The sequence below is a fragment of the Neofelis nebulosa genome, chromosome 7, assembly GCF_028018385.1.
Source record: "Neofelis nebulosa isolate mNeoNeb1 chromosome 7, mNeoNeb1.pri, whole genome shotgun sequence".
NCBI lineage: Eukaryota > Metazoa > Chordata > Mammalia > Carnivora > Felidae > Neofelis > Neofelis nebulosa.
Genome location: NC_080788.1, coordinates 132,819,061 through 132,834,650, shown reverse-complemented (window position 1 = coordinate 132,834,650; position 15,590 = coordinate 132,819,061). Strand labels below are relative to the sequence as shown.

Here is a 15,590-nt window from a genome sequence, read left to right as displayed (position 1 = left end):
AGATCTTCTCTGGAAAATATAGTTGGGTCTTCACAGTCGAGGTGCCCTCCTCCTCTGCTCAGAGCTTCTAGTCCACAGGAACAGACAACCAAAAATTAGCAGAAGTTTGAAGTAGACTTGTAATGATAAAAGCAATACGAAAAAAACATTCTGGAAGAAACTGTGAGTGAAAAACACTTCAACCAAAAAATATGCTCTAAGAAAGTTTTTATAAAGGATCCAGCACCCACTGCATGAAGAACAAACTGCCAGAAAATAGTACTTTGAGAATATAAAAAGGCTTCTGAAAATGAAAAGCTTGATGTTAAAGAAGAAAATCCAATAAAGGGCCAGAAGAGAACACTGAAAAACCTCTTCAGAAAATAGAACAAAATGGCAAAAATATAAAAAAAATAGGAAACAAAATAATAAAACTAGCCTACATGGTCTAATATCTGAATATCAGGCATTCAGGAAGCACAGTAACAAAGAGAGTAATAGAATATAACCCACTAAATAATGTCAAGAAAAGTTCCCAAATGGAAAGACCTGAGTTCCCAGATTGAAAAGCTCACAGTATCCCAAAATATAAATGATAATAGATCCATACTGATGTAACCCATGTAGAATTTATCTGAAGTCACTGTAGCATTGGAGAAAATTCTACAAACTTCTAGGAAGAGAGAGAAGGACCCCCCTCCCCCCGGCCCCACACACACACCCAGGGAGAGAGAGAGAGAGAGAGAGAAGCAATAATAACAACAAAACCCCCCAAATGAAAAGCACATCTCATGCAAAAGAATCACAATGACCAGATCCTTCTTAGAAGGAACAGCCACACTGGAAGCTAGAACATATTGGAGTCATAGCTATAAAATTCTGAAGGAAATAAAAATTTCCAATAAAAATTTTTGTACCCAGAGATGCTATTAATGAATTGAGGCCAGAATAGATACATTTTCAGACATGAGGTCCTCAGAATTTTACTTCTCTATATAGCCCTTCTTGAGGGGATAAAAAAAAGCACCAAGAAATCAGAGGACATGTTGTGTTAGAGACAATGCTATGTGTCCCCTTATCCCAGCACACAGGAAGACTACATATCCCAGCATCCTTTGCAGCTATGGAGCCATATGACTGAATTCTGCCTACTGGAATGTGGGAGGAAGTGAGGTGCCCCCCTACCCCCACCCCCCAACTCCCAAATCAGGTCTGGCCCATCAGCTCTGGATATAAAAATATCAGAATGATCTTCTGGCTTCTCCTTCCCTTCCATGGTCACTTTGAGACCTTGTGTTCCAGGTGCTCTCTGGTGGAGAGCCACCTGATTTGCATTGGACTGTGACATGAACAAGAAGTAAAGACTTGTTGAGTCATTGAGATTTAGGGTTTGTCTTTGTAGCAACTAGTGTTGCAATTTCACTCATAGAAAGTGGGTGTTGAGGTAACAGGAGCTTGGCATTTGCTTAGTGGTTCAATGGTGAGTAACAAAGGAACTAATGTCAGAAATTAAGAAATGGGGACCCAAGTCACACAGTGACAAACATTTGATAAAATGATCACTTGCTGTGATGTGGGAGCTAGTGGCCCAAGAAGAACAGATTACAAAGAATTGAAGCGTTGGTGGGATCGGCCACTCTGTGATCCATTTGGCAAGGAGTTGCCAGTGATAGATGGCCTTTGGAAATAACTGACGGGTGTGCAAGGAGAAATCACAAGGAATAAAAGGGGTACAGAAATTTGGGCCCAGAAAGCCATTTTCTTATAAAGCACAAAAGATAAGTGACATAGACTTACAGTAAAACTTCTCAGATAAAGTGACTTGGGCATGATGGTCCCATTCAAACCTGATGGCCTCAGTGTGGCGTGGTGGTCATTGAACTTGGAGAGGAACGGGGAGGGAGGGAGGAGGAGGCAACGAAAAGGGTCTCTGTATTGGAGGCACCACCATGTTTAGAAAAGAACTTTGGGTACTCTTGTTGCCTATGAATCTGATTGAAAGTGAATACCTCAGAAACTCCGGAGGCTCCTGAGGGAACTGTGTTGCCAAAGAAACCAGGAATTTGATTACCCCCCTCCCCCCAAAATCTTGAACCATTTGAAAATAATCCCTGCAGCCCAACCTCCACAACCAGAAGAGAGACTTCGCAGACTCTGTATACTTTCCTCCCGAAGGGACGCGCCTCCCAGCGCTCTGGTCAGATGGGAGAAAGGAAAATAAAAACCAGAGTCACTGAGAGAGCAGAGGAGAGGGTCACAGAGAGTAGCCACAGACGTTCCTTCCAGAGGCATCCGCAGGGCCCCATCCACAAATCTGCCTTGCCTCGGAGTGCCCAGAGGGATTTCAGAATTACTCCAGGGCAGTGATTGTTCTTCAACTTTTTTGGGAGGAGGACTTTTTGTCTCCAAGTTACCCTTTTATTTTGGTGTTTCTACAACCGGTGACTTTTGTTTTTACTTCGTACTTGTGAGATCAACAGGGCCAGAGCCAGTGGAGAGTACTGCTTTGGTTGTCTTGTCTACCTACTGGAAGAACGCTGAAATGGTTTGGTGCTCGGATGGGCAGACTTGGCAGACGTAATGCTAGGCATTTCCCACACCATTTCTTCTTCCTGGTGCACAGGAAGTCTACCTGCCTCGACCCCCCTCGTAGTCATAGGTCAGGGTTCCTATGACTGAGTTCTGGCCATTGGGAGGCAGGTAGAAGGAATGTAAACCATTTCCAGGCCTGGCTCTGAATAATCCCATATACACTCCTCCAGCTCTCTATTCCCCTTCATGGGCAACTTTGGAAGCATGTGTTAGAGACGGCGTAGTTAAAGAGTGCACGCCCATACACCATAAGCGTGGCCACAACTGAGCGACTATGTGACCCGACTGTACAACCATGAGGATACAAATGCACTGTGTAAAGCTTGAAAGGTCAAGGTTTGTGTTTGCCAGCACTTCTTACTCTCATACACGTGCAACATTGATACTGAGAGTGGGTAGATGGCAGCAAAGCCATGTGAGACCCTCAGGACGAACGGTGAGAGCCACACATAGGGGACCACTGGTCTAGCTAGGGCAGGTCTGAGGGCTCTGAGAGGCCTCCGCCCTAAGGTGAAACCGGTAGAGTATCTGATATGAATGCTATTCAGGGGACCTAAGACTCTGCTAGAAAATTCGAGTTTGAATTACTGGTGAGAATACAGAAATTAAGGGGTGTGAAAAATAATTCACTCCAAGAAAAAGCAAGATTTGTGTTTACCAAAGGAAAAAAGAGTTATAGTCTGTTACATGCCTCACTTATAAATAGCATACAGAGTCATGATTTTATAGGCACCGACATGACCATGTTGGACAAAAGGGGATGGGGATGGAAAATGTGTGACGTATTGGTGAGAGAAGGGGAAGAAAGGGGGAGACTTATTTTTCATATCCAGGAAGCCAGTAGAAAATGCCTAAAACTCCCCAAATGCAGATACAGCAATAATAGTACATTACTTAGAGATATGCGTGTTTTCATACCGAAAGAATCGATTGAAAACAATCCCTTCTGAAATAACAGTCACGTCAGAGAAGGAGAAAGAACTTTAAACCATTTTCAAGGGTTAATTTTGTGTGATAGTTGCCTTAATGGTAGCCATTCTTCACGCAGGCTATTAAGAGAAACGAACCCGGTTTCTGTAGAGGTATTAAATCCTACCTTCCTGTCCCCCACCCCCAACCCCGACAATCCAATGCCTCATTACCCCGTGTAGCTACATTGTCCCAATGTGTGGTCTGCACAGGTGGCTCAAGAATGATGCTCCTATCCACAATTTCTTCTCTGATAAACCAAAAAAATCACAACTGTTATTCTTTCCTTTCTCTTCAGACAATGTTGCCTATCTAGTCACGGTGGATCAGCACACAGAAATAATTTTTGCTGTGGAAAATGTGTTCCCCGGTTTTCTTTCTCTCCCTACTTTTATTAAGTCAGGGGCCCACAGATTATGGCCCAAGGGCCAAATCTGGCCCATCACCTCTTTTTGGGTGGCCTGTGACCTCGTGTGGCTTCACATTTACCTCTCCTCCATTCACAGATATAAAGCATAAAAGGGGTAGTGAGAGGGGCGCCTGGGTGGCTCAGTCGGTTAAGCGTCTGACTCTTAATTTTGACTCAGATCATGATCTCACTGTTTGGTAAGTTCAAGCCTCGCACTGTGTTGGGCACAGGTGGCACGGAGCCTGCTTGGGATTCTCTTTCTCCCTCTCTCTCTGCCCCTTCCCCACTCGTGCTGTCTCTGTTTCTCTCAAAATAAAGAGAACTTAAAAAAAGAAAAAGTGGTAGTGAGACCAGAATCAGAGACTTTTAAATAAAGAGGACCAGGAGTTTTGTCTAGAAATAGAGGAAGTGCTAATCAATTAACTTCTCGAAGACACAGTTGTATTATCTCCAGTGTGTAGTACAGTGCCTGTCACAGAGTGATAGTAAATGCTCATTGGCTTTCCATTCTAGCATCCGACACGTAATAGGCTGTTGGCAAACATGTACGTGCATGTCTGAATGAATGGGGGAACAGTAAATAGGTATCACTGAGCACCTGATACATGGGAAGCATGATGGGGGATGGCATATAGAAAGTGATTCTTAGAATTCTTAAAATTTCATCAGATTACAATATTTTGTGATGATGGTATTAATACACAATTATCAGTTAAATTGTGTGGTACAGACCAGTGCCTTCAAATTGGGGTACTCGGATCCCTGGGCATCTCTTTCCTGGCGTTGAAAAGCTGTTCTTTCCCATCGTCCCCTTTCCATAGCCCATTTTCCGCTGCATCTAAGAAAGATAAACACGTTACCGTTTCCAGTTCTTACTGTGACCCATGGCTTTGGGTTATACACCCCGCTCCCCTCCAGCCCTGGGCCAGGGCACAGTCCATTTGAAATACTGACTTGAGGGAAGAGTCTCTTAATTGGTGAAATTAAAGACCACCCCCCAAAGCTTCCTCTCCTTTTATGTCTTAGGTGTATTTCTGTTAAAGACGAAGCATGGCATTGGAAATGGGGGATATTTGGGCCCCTCCGGTTGTATTCAGCAACCAGAAGTACATTGACTCTAGGCCATGGACCTGACTTTCATGTAATTATCTGCTCTTTTATCACTGTCCCTGAGAAATGCATAGCTGTTGAGAATTTGATGAAGATAGAGCAAAGAAAATATTGATAAGAAATAATAAAAGCTAAACATGGCTCTCTCCCTTGTGGCCACTCCCCCAACAGATTTCATGTAAGGGGTCCTTCTCAGTTGTTCTCAGTGCTTATCCCTGGGACAAGTCATTAGCTGGAAAGAAAGGCACCTATGAGTAGCCCAAGCAGAAGCGATCAGTGATGGTTAGTTAAAAAACAAAAATGTAACTGAAATATTTTCAGAAGCTATCAGATTTTCAAATTACCTTGGATAAAGCTTGTGGATCAAACTTTTGTGTGTCTCCTTTTAGTTTATGATAATCCTGGCCTGCTTGTCTTACTTCAACTTATAAAATGTTTCATTCTGTCCATCTTCCTGATAAGAAGTAGAAAACAGGATGGCAGAAGCATTGGTGAAACGTTGAAGCACATGGTCTTTTGTGGAACAGAACTTTTTCTTTGCATAAATCATGTCCAATCACAATGTCTGATGACATTAATGGTGTTATTTCTCAGCCTCACACCTTACTCTGTTTTCATTTTCCTGTAGTGTGTTCTCTATGTTAATTGAGAATGTTTAGTTTTTCTATAAAAGGCGAGACAACAAATGGGATGGATAAAACCCACAAGTGTATAAAGCAAAGCAAGAAAGCTAGTAGTAGCTTATGAGATATGGGCCAAATTGATAGGACACGTTTGGGATAGATAATGGGCAAACAAAGAGCTTGTGAGGCACAGGCAGAATTGGTAAGTGTGTTAAGTATAGACAGTAAGTAACCTGTAAGGTGTGTTGAAGATGGACTAAGTGGAATGTGTGACAGAACAAATGTGCGTTACTTACAGATACAAAGACATGGGAAGACCAAATTATAAATAAAGAGGATGCCACTTCTGGGCATCTTGAAACTGGCCATCCACCGGAGGTTCCCAGTATGGTCCTTTTCTGGCCCCACTTGTGCTCTGCCCAAGAAACTCAGCCAAAACCCAGAGCTATCGAGCAGGCTAACTGCCAGGCTGTTGCCATAGCCAGGCATCTGTGTTCTGAGTCTCTCGGATGGTGTTTGTGTTGGCTCTAGGCACTTTCTGCCTGCTAAGCCCTCTTGTTCAAACCTCAACTCTGGTTTTCATAAACCCACCTTCAGTGGGAGATACTGATGCGGGAAAGACAAGATGGAAATGTTGTGCGACCCAAGATTTAGGTAGTGTTGTTTTCACATCCTGGGCTGCAGGACACTTGAGCCTTTCTTCCTGGGCCCCTTCCTGCATCAAGAAATATTAAAATTATATTTTCCTACGGCATTGGAAGAAAGACTAACATAATCCAGGCTGGATTATACTCTTTTCTTCTTCTTCTGATTTTAAAAGAAGTTACAACAGTTTTGTGGGCCCCAAAAGTGTTGGGGGCCCTTAAGTACTACGTCCAAGGTGCCCGAAGGAGAAGTTGCTTTGGTCCATCTGCTTGTACCCCATGCTAAGTGTGTTAGCCTACCCCATGTCTTTTTCTTGCTTCTCCTTGTGCTTCAACTTGATCAAATCACAGCTTTGTGGGATTCAAGTATTTTAATTTGAATCTTTAATGTGATTTTTAAGGTTTAATGTGAACCTTTCTGTTCTGTGACCTTTGAGATAGCTTGCCTGAGAGCTAGTTGAGAGGTAGTTGGAAACTACCATTATGTCAAGGTAATTCCCTCCATGACATTCCCCAACGCCAAATATCTGCATATGGTATACACATGCATACCCTCCTGCTTTTTCCCCTGGGCTCCCTTCACAAAGAGCTTCTTATTTTTAACTATACATTAAATTTTGAACTGTTACGAGTTAATGAAAAACAGCAAATCGACTTATGCTTGACTTTATAACTTATAAAAATCCATAAACCAATGACATTAGATCTGCATAATTATAATCTTGACAACCTTTAGTAGTTCATCCTACAGTAGTGTAAGCTTACCATTGCGATTTGTGTCTTTTTCAGCAAATTGTGTACATGAATGCATTTATTTGGATAAAAAATGAAGTCAGAATTGTTGTCTTCTCCTGACAGTCTGATTTGATTAACTTGATAAGGAGGACTGGTTTTGCTAACTAGGTTATGTGGCAGTTATTTTTCATAAATTGAGTGAGCTAAATACGCAACACCAAGGTTTTGACCATATATGTATTCTATGAATATCACATATATGTAATCAGAAAAGCATATTGAAATTAACATGTATTTTCATCGCATTTTCCAAGTATGTTGGATTAAACAAGATAACTTAAAAAAAAAAAATTCCAATGTGAACGTGGCATCTGTCTTGGTGTAAACTGTTTCCCTCTCTGCACTTGGCCATGACCTAGCTTCAGTGTCTTCTGTGGTAGGGAAAATGACTACCAAAGATGTCCACATGCTAATCCTTAGAAACGGTGAATATGTTACACTACATGGCAAAAGGGATTATACAGATGTAGTTTAGGTTACAGACCTTATGGTAAAGAGATTATTCTGGATTATTTAGGTGGGGCTGCTCTAATCACACAAGCCTTTAAAAGCAGTGAACTTTCTCCAGCTGGGGACAAAAGAATGTGACCAAAGAAGACAGAGGGATTTGAAGCACAAGAAGCATGTTACTCACTGTTGTTCACTTCAAAGGTAAAGAGAACCGTGATCAAGACTCTAGAAGCTGAGAGAAGCCTCCTGCTGACAGTCACCAATGATACCTCAGTCCTACAACCAGAAATGACTGAATTCTGCCAACAACCTGAACAGGTCTGGAAGCACCTTCTTTTCTGAAGCTCTCACTGAATTGCTGAAGCTGGCCGACACTTTGATTTGGGTCTTGAGACCCGAGAGCAGAGGTGCCGGCCGAGCCCATCTTACCTACAGAACTGGGACATAACAGATTTGTGTTGCTTCAAGACACTAAATTGGTGATCATCTGTCACAGCAATAAGAGCAAAGGAATATATATCGTTCTAGCTTTCAAGAGAGTGCCACGCCTGCAGCTGGCCTGTTTATTGCTAATTTTCTATTCCCTCCGGGACAGTGGTCCTTACTGAAAAAAAAATGCAACTCTGTTTCAATCTCAGTCTTATTGTTATGCTCTAGTAGCATTTCTTTGAAATGAAACCTAACTCAAAAAGATTGGTTTTTAAAAGCCCTTTTAACTATCTCTCTATTATCTATCCATTTATCTATTTATTTATTTTAGTGACCCAGGTGACTGGACAGGGTAATCATGGAGGGCTGCCTGGTCATAGAAGACCAACAGCTACGGCTCTGGGAAATGATCCCTTGACCCTAGACTCAACATAATGTAACAGAGGACTAGTTCCTTCATAAGGGACTGGGACACTACATTATTAAACAATCTTAGCTCCCAGCAGGTTATACATACTTCAGATTCCAGAAGAATATTTGGGAGTTCTTTACTTCAGGTTTGAGTGTCATTCTTGAGTCCATTGCTGGTCCACGGTGGGAGGGAGGATTTGTGAGTGGTTCCTGTTTTATGCAATTCATTCCAGGCTTCTCTGTGGCCCCAAGTCCTATGTCCTAGGTCTTGTGGGCAGTCTCTTACGTTCGGTTCTCTTACAGTGTACTGGGAACCTATCCCTTGTCTTGATCCCTGCTTGTAGCCAGTACTCCTCTATTGATTTCCTTGGTCCCAGGATCATACCTCAGGATCCCAGGAGCCTCCTAAGCCACTGTCTAGTCAGTCCTATAATATTCTCCTCAAAGAGAACAAAGTGGTGACAGTGAGTGAGTGAGGAGCAAGCAGTAAGGTCTTCATATCCTTTGGGTAGAGAAGTGAGGCAAGCAGCCCTTCCGTATCGACACCATGAAACTCCCATTTCCTAATCCCAGTGAATTATTCTCAAAGAGTCCTACTGTCTTGAGCTGAATGCCCCAAAGCTACTAATAGTATTCTAGCTTTGTTACATGTCATGACCCAAGACAAGAATTGGGAGGTAGAGAACAGAACTGCGAGTGGTTAAGGGAGTGTGGAGAGAGAGAGGCCATGTGGACAGAGAAGAACAGTGATCTTCAGTTAGCAGAGGCAGTCAGCCCATGGCAACCCCAAGGGAGGAAACTGGGGGGATAAATGTGCTGACTTTACTCTGCTTCCTCTACCTTGTATCTCCTGCAGGGACTCCCTAGTAGCTATACTCTAGCCAGAAGCTAGAGTTAGGGAAAGTTAACCCTTGCATGTGATCTACCCACGTTAGCTTTGCAAGGCACAGAGCAGCTTGGAGAGTGGATCTGGAGGTACAATGGAGCATATCTAGCATCTCTGAATAGTATGGTGCTAGAGACCACACCCCAGTTTGACTCACTGGGTAAGACCTGAAGTCCTGTAGGAGTAGGGGTTCAGAGGCCAAGAGAACAGGGGTGCGGTAGTGGCTATGCTTTTAAGGAATCTAAAAGCCTTACTCCAGAGTGCTAGGGTTGAAGAAACTGACAAATGGCATCACAAGTCACGGTCCTGGGGCATTGAGGGACATCCTGATAACTACCCCGATTCCAGAGGACATGTCTGTGTTAACTTCAGTGAGACCCTCATTTAGGACTATGGCACTCAGGTCCCCTGAAAACTGTGTGTGTGTGTGTGTGTGTGTGTGTGTGTGTGTGTGTGCGTGTGTGTGTTTGTGTGTGTGTGCGTGGACAAGCATGCATACTCACAGCAGTCAACACTGGAAAGTCAAGGTGCGGAGGGTACGAGACACCTTTTAGTAGTATTGTCTTATTCCTAAATATTTTACTCTGGGAACAGCCCTGGATCTATAGGAGCTGGTTTCTCACAGCTACATATGTACTAAACGACACTACCCCTTAGCTACAGCTGAGTGATTCAGGAATGGGTACCTGGCCTATGTCAAGGCAGTTTGAATCCTTTCCTAGTATCTTGCTAACTGGAGGATAAAAAATAAGCTTTCTAGTCCAGGGGAAGAAGGCATTATTCAATGGGACATTCAGCAACTGGCGGATGCCCCATTTCCTGCCACATAGGAGAAGTCCTCCACTTTGAGAACAAACAGTCTACCCAGGAGAAGCAGAGGCAAGACAGAGTCCAGGAAGTGCTCAGTTTCAGTTGCTCTTGACTTCCAGCTGCACCTCTGCCTTTGCCACTTGATTGTTCAATCCTTTAGTAATGTAAGTTGCCCCACTATTCTTTTAATAAATATCTTTCCGTGGGGGCGGGGGAGGCGGGCTCAAACCTTGCTTAAAGTTAAAGAGCCCTTTCTAATAGAGCTGATAGAGCGGATAGGTCACACTGATCCCACCACGTGGGGAAAAGATTTCAGTAAGGATCAAATGTAAGGAAGTCGGAAGCTAGAGAGATCCTCGTGGACAGGGGGGCAAGATGAAAAGCCTGATTAAAGCTTGGACTCAGAAGGACGGGGAGGATTCTTTGTTGCAGAATATTCCAGGCAAGGAGAACAGCATGTGCAAAAGGGTGGTGGTCCCGACTGCAAAGATAAATTTCCGTGGCAAAGAATAGTTGAAGTCAAAATGTGTGCAGGGGGAGACAAGGTGGAAAAGGAACTTAGCTGTTGAGGACCTTGAATGCTAGGGGAAGGAGTTTGTGGTTTTTGAACATGGAAGTGGTATCCCAGAAGCTGTATTTTAGGCACATTGACCCGGTAGTGTGCCAGGTGAGCGGAAGGGTGTAAGAAGTGGTGTTAAATGGCCTGATCATCCTGAGATGGCCAAGGGCCTGGACCAGAGCAGTAGAGGTGGGAATGGAGAGGGAGGTGGGGGGGGGGGGTGTCGTTCGCCTCTGTACCCTTCACATTCCTTTGCGGAGTGACTGGCATCTAGTAGGTGCTCCCCAAATTCTTGTTAATAAGTAATGAGTTCTAGTGAAGTAATGTTATATCCACATTATCATCATAGGCTCTAATAGCTATGTACGTAAGACTAGAACTTTAAAATAAACTGTATTGTTGAATTATTGAGGACACTTGGTCTGGTTATTTTAGCTGTCACTGAATTTCAGTAGAACCTGAGGTAAATTAATTAGAGCAATACCTGTGCCTTATTGTTGAGAACCAATCATTCCCTTTATTTTTTTTTTATTTGTATGTTAAATATTTTTAATGTTTATATTTGACAGACAGAGGGCGCAAGTGGGGGAGGGGCAGAGAGAGAGGGAGACACAGAATCTGAAGCGGCTCCAGGCTCTGAGCTGTCAGCACAGAGCCCGACGCGGGGCTCGAACCCACAGACCGCGAGATCATGACCTGAGCTGAAGTTGGACACTCAACCGACTGAGCCACCCAGGCGGCCCCCAATCATTCCCTTTAGATCCCAGCAAAAAATCAGGTGCTGGAGGAAAGCTTGTTCACGTGGCTTTTAGAAACTTGCTTTCCTTGCATGTTTGAAATCTACTGAGGCCATTCTATTAAAGAATCATCATTTCATAAGAAAATACAATAGCTTCAGCCACTTAAAATGTTAATTGGTATTCTACAACCAAAACATTTATTAGTCTGATGTAGAATATGAAATTTTCCTTTGCCTTATAACTTCTCTTTAGAGAAAATGGCCAAAGAGCCTTAGTAATGATGCAGGAAGACAGAGCATTAAAATGCCTCATATATTCCACGGGTCTCCTATCTTAAGTACTATGTTTTCAGTACTTCATGAATCTCTCTCCTTTTATTAAGTGGGAGACGCTGTTCTCCCACTGTGCGTGTCTTCATTTTTTTTTTAATATGAAATTTGTTGTCACATTGCTTTCCATACAACATCCAGTGCTCATCCCAACAGGTGAATGTTCGTGTCTTCCTAACTTCCCATTCACTGATGTCATATTAGTAGCTTGAAATTCTGGTGGGATTAGCAAATAGTGTAAATCAGGTCTTCTGGGGCACCTGAGTGGCTCAGTCAGTTGAGCATCCGACTCGTGATTTTGGTTTGGGTCATGATCCCAGGGTCGTGGGAGTGAGCCCCACATTCTGTTCTGTGCTGAGTGTGGAGCCTGCTTAAGATTTTGTCTCTCTCCCTCTGCCCCTGCCCCCACAAATAAAAAAAAAATTAAGTCAGGTCTTTTATTTATATTCTTGGTTGTCTAGACCCAGAGGCTGGCGAACTATGGCCTGTGGGCCTTCAATCTGTTTTTGCAAATTAGGTCTTAGTGGAATACAGACCCATCCATTTAGTTTTAATGTTTATTCATTTTTTTTTGATAAAGGCAGAGTGCGATTGGGGAAGGGCAGAGAGAGAGGCAGACACAGAATCTGAAGCAGCCTCCAGACTCTGAGCTGTCAGCCCAGAGCCCGACGCAGGGCTCGAACCCACGAACTGTGAGATCATGACTGAGCCAAAGTCAGATGCTTAATCGATGGAGACACCCAGGTGCCCCCAGGCCCATCCATTTAATATGCATATTGTCTATATGGCTACTTCCAGGAGACAATGGCAGAGTTGAGTAGTTGCAAGAGAAAGCATACAGCCCACCAAGCTTAAAATATTTACCGTGTGTCCCTTTAACAAAAGTTTGCTGATCTCTGGTCTGGAGTTAAAAAGTGATGAGGTAAATGCTAATAATCAAGATTAAACTTAAGAGCGGGCTGTGTTCATGGCAGAGAGAGAGAGAGAGAGAGAGAGAGAGAGAGAGGAGGGAGAGAATCCCAAGCAGGCTTTGTTTGCACTGTCGGCGCAGAGCCTGACGCGGGGCTCAAACTCACAAACCGTGAGATCGTGACCTGACCTGAAATCAAGAGTCGGATGCTTCACTGAGTCACCCAGGCGCCCTGACTCTTACAATTTATGATGAAAGTACAACGTATAATATACATACCTCTTTTTCTTTTTTTTTGGAGAGCCAGTTGTTAAACACTTACGAGCATGTCTCTGGACAGACCTGGGAAAGGTCAAGTAGGTCGTTTAGCCTCTCTGAGCCTCGGTGTCCATGTCTGTAGTGTGTTATAGTAAGAAGAAACTAGTATTATCCACTAGACAAGGGATCAGCACATTTTTTCTCTACAAAGAGCCAGCTAGTAAACATCTTTGGCGTTGTGGGCTAGCATGTGGTTTCCCTCACAAGGACTCAGCTCTTGTCACCGTAGCACGAAGGCAGCCCTAGAAAATGTATAAATGAATGGGTACGATTGTGTCTGATACAATTTTATTTAGCAGGCAGCGGGCTGGGTTTGCCGCTGAGCGATGGTTTGTTGGATCCCGTGCAAGATTATACGCTTCTCGAGAGTGGGAACTGTATTTCTCGTGATGAGACTTGTGTCCTTAGAACTTGGCACGGTTCCTGGCACACATGGCAAGAAATCAATAAATACGTGTAAATAGAAAAACAGCCACGAAAATGAAGCGGCGAATGCCACCTGCACCAAGACGGTTAGTGCTCGCCAACAGGATGCTGAACAAAAGAAGCCGGAGACAAGAGAGTGCCTGCTGTATGCATCCATTTCTACAAAGTGCAAGAGCAGGCAAAACAGAACTCCCCCTTCCAGTCAGGATGGGATAACAGACTGAACTGATCCCTCCCACCACAAGCAATGGAAAAAAAGCAGGTAGAATGTATGATTTAATGATGTATGACCCTGGGCCAAGAGGGCAGCACTGGTCTGTGGTCTCTGAGAATAGGGGAAAGGAATGAGGCATCCAGACACAGCCTGATGGTCTTTCTGAGTGCTGGACACGGGGACAGGAATTTTTTTTTAATGTTTATTTATTCTTAGAGAGAGCTTGTGTGCACAAGCAGGGAGAGGGGCAGAGAGAGGGAGGCATGGAATCTGAAGCAGGCTCCAGGTTCCAAGCTGTCAGTACAGAGCCAGACACGGGGCTCGAACTCACGAACTATGAGATCATGACTTGAGCGGAAGTTGGACGCTTAACTGACTGAGCCACCCAGGTACCCCCAGGGACAGGAATTTGGAAGTGCCGATGTGGCTGTAATTTGGAGAGGAGGGAAGTAAGTGAACAGAGCCCCAGAGAGTATCTTCGTGTTTCTGGCTGGGCGCTAGCCTGCACCTGAGTGAGAGGAGATGACCCTAGGCCGCGGAAGGAACCATACCATCTGACTCAGCAATTCCTGTCTTGGGCTGCTATTGATATTCGTGCACAAGTTTTCTGTGGACACAGGTTTTCACTTCTCTGGGATACATACCTAGAGTTGGCATTGCCGAGTCCAATGGTAACTTTATGCTTGACAACACGATTTGCTACGGAACTAGTTTCCAAAGTGGCTCCACCCCCTTGCCCGCACCTGCTATTGTCTGTCTCTTAGACGGTAGCCATCCTAGGGGGTGGGAAGTGATCTCTCACTGTGGCTTTGATGTGTATTTGATTTTTTTTATTTCCCTGATGGATAGTGATGTTGCGTAATTTTTCCTCTGTTTATTGGCCATCCGTAGATCCTCTTGTATCACCATCTATTTTTAAAATAAAGTTTTATCAAAACATAGCCATGCCTTTTGTTTACACATTGTCTAGGGCTGTTTTTGTGTTACAAACACCAAGCTGAAGAGCTGCAAGGGAGACCATCTGGACTGCAGAGCCTAAAATCCTTCTGTGTGGCCCTTTATGGAAGGAGTTTCCTGACCCCTGCCCTAGACCACAGGCCTGAGCGATTGTAGGGTTTAAAACCCCATTTCAGTTTTCCAGTGACTGGTTATTTTCTGGAATGAAGCATGATCAGTGCTACAAAATGGAACGTCCTAGGTAAAGTGGCACAGCTGGTCACCCTGGCCACTGCACAATACATGTTTGCTGAATGAATAAACAAAACAACTGCTTGCCACTTTGAAAGCAAGCATTATGGAAAAATACTCCTAAAACACAAAAAAGATTGTTACCTAAGGCTTTCTCTTCCTGGATTGGAGTGGAGGGTCTGTTGAAGCATAAAGAAAAAAGAAAGATCTAAAGGAGAAACCACAAAATAGGTAAATTGGAGGCCACCCCCAAGAGTCACAATAACCCTTGCAATATTAGAAGGTGGGACCCTAGCTCTGTGGTCCAGTTGTGTCATTAGCCTTGACTCATGGATTAGTTTTCTATTGCTACATAAACTCCCACAAACTTAGTTGTTTAAAGTAAGACCCGGGGGAAGTTCTTTGGAAACAGCCAAATAACAGTCTCTGAGAGTTTTCTCTATAGAGAAGCAATGGGGACATTAGCAAAAATTGTCCAAATTAACTTTTTCAGAACTCTGTAAAATTAACCAAAGGCTTGCAATGATCTAAGGAGAATTCAAGAATACCAGCTAATCTTGGCATGAACAGTGAACTGTAGGCATTTTAAAGTGCCCTATTTCCACCTTCCATTCCCAAGCTCCACGGAAGCTTTGAAAACCAACAGCTTTGCAAACCTTGTAACTAGGAATACCTAGTTACAGCCGGAAGCCTCACCTCCACTTGAAGGGGCTGAAAAAGTTTGGAGGTTTCCAAGAGTCTCTCCCCAGAGAACTGTCACTATTTGACCTGTCTGGCAGTTCCCTGAAAAAAAAAAAAA

General features: G+C 43.7%; 1 protein-coding gene across 15 annotated transcripts in view; it reads right to left on the bottom strand.

Moving 5' to 3' along the window:
- The window catches only part of GPR65 (G protein-coupled receptor 65), a 120,631-nt gene that overhangs the window by 25,264 nt on the left and 79,777 nt on the right, over positions 1-15,590 (bottom strand). For 4 of the 15 annotated variants that reach the window (XR_009264688.1, XR_009264695.1, XR_009264686.1 and 1 more), the window contains one exon: positions 14,936-14,999. The exons of 2 other annotated variants lie outside the window; for them this stretch is intronic. The gene's annotated coding sequence lies outside the window, so the exon portion shown is untranslated. Of the gene's footprint in view, positions 1-12,924; positions 13,040-13,229; positions 13,387-14,935; positions 15,000-15,487; positions 15,575-15,590 lie in introns of those variants that run through there. 9 more of the 15 variants (XR_009264684.1, XR_009264681.1, XR_009264682.1 and 6 more) reach the window with 5 other exon arrangements.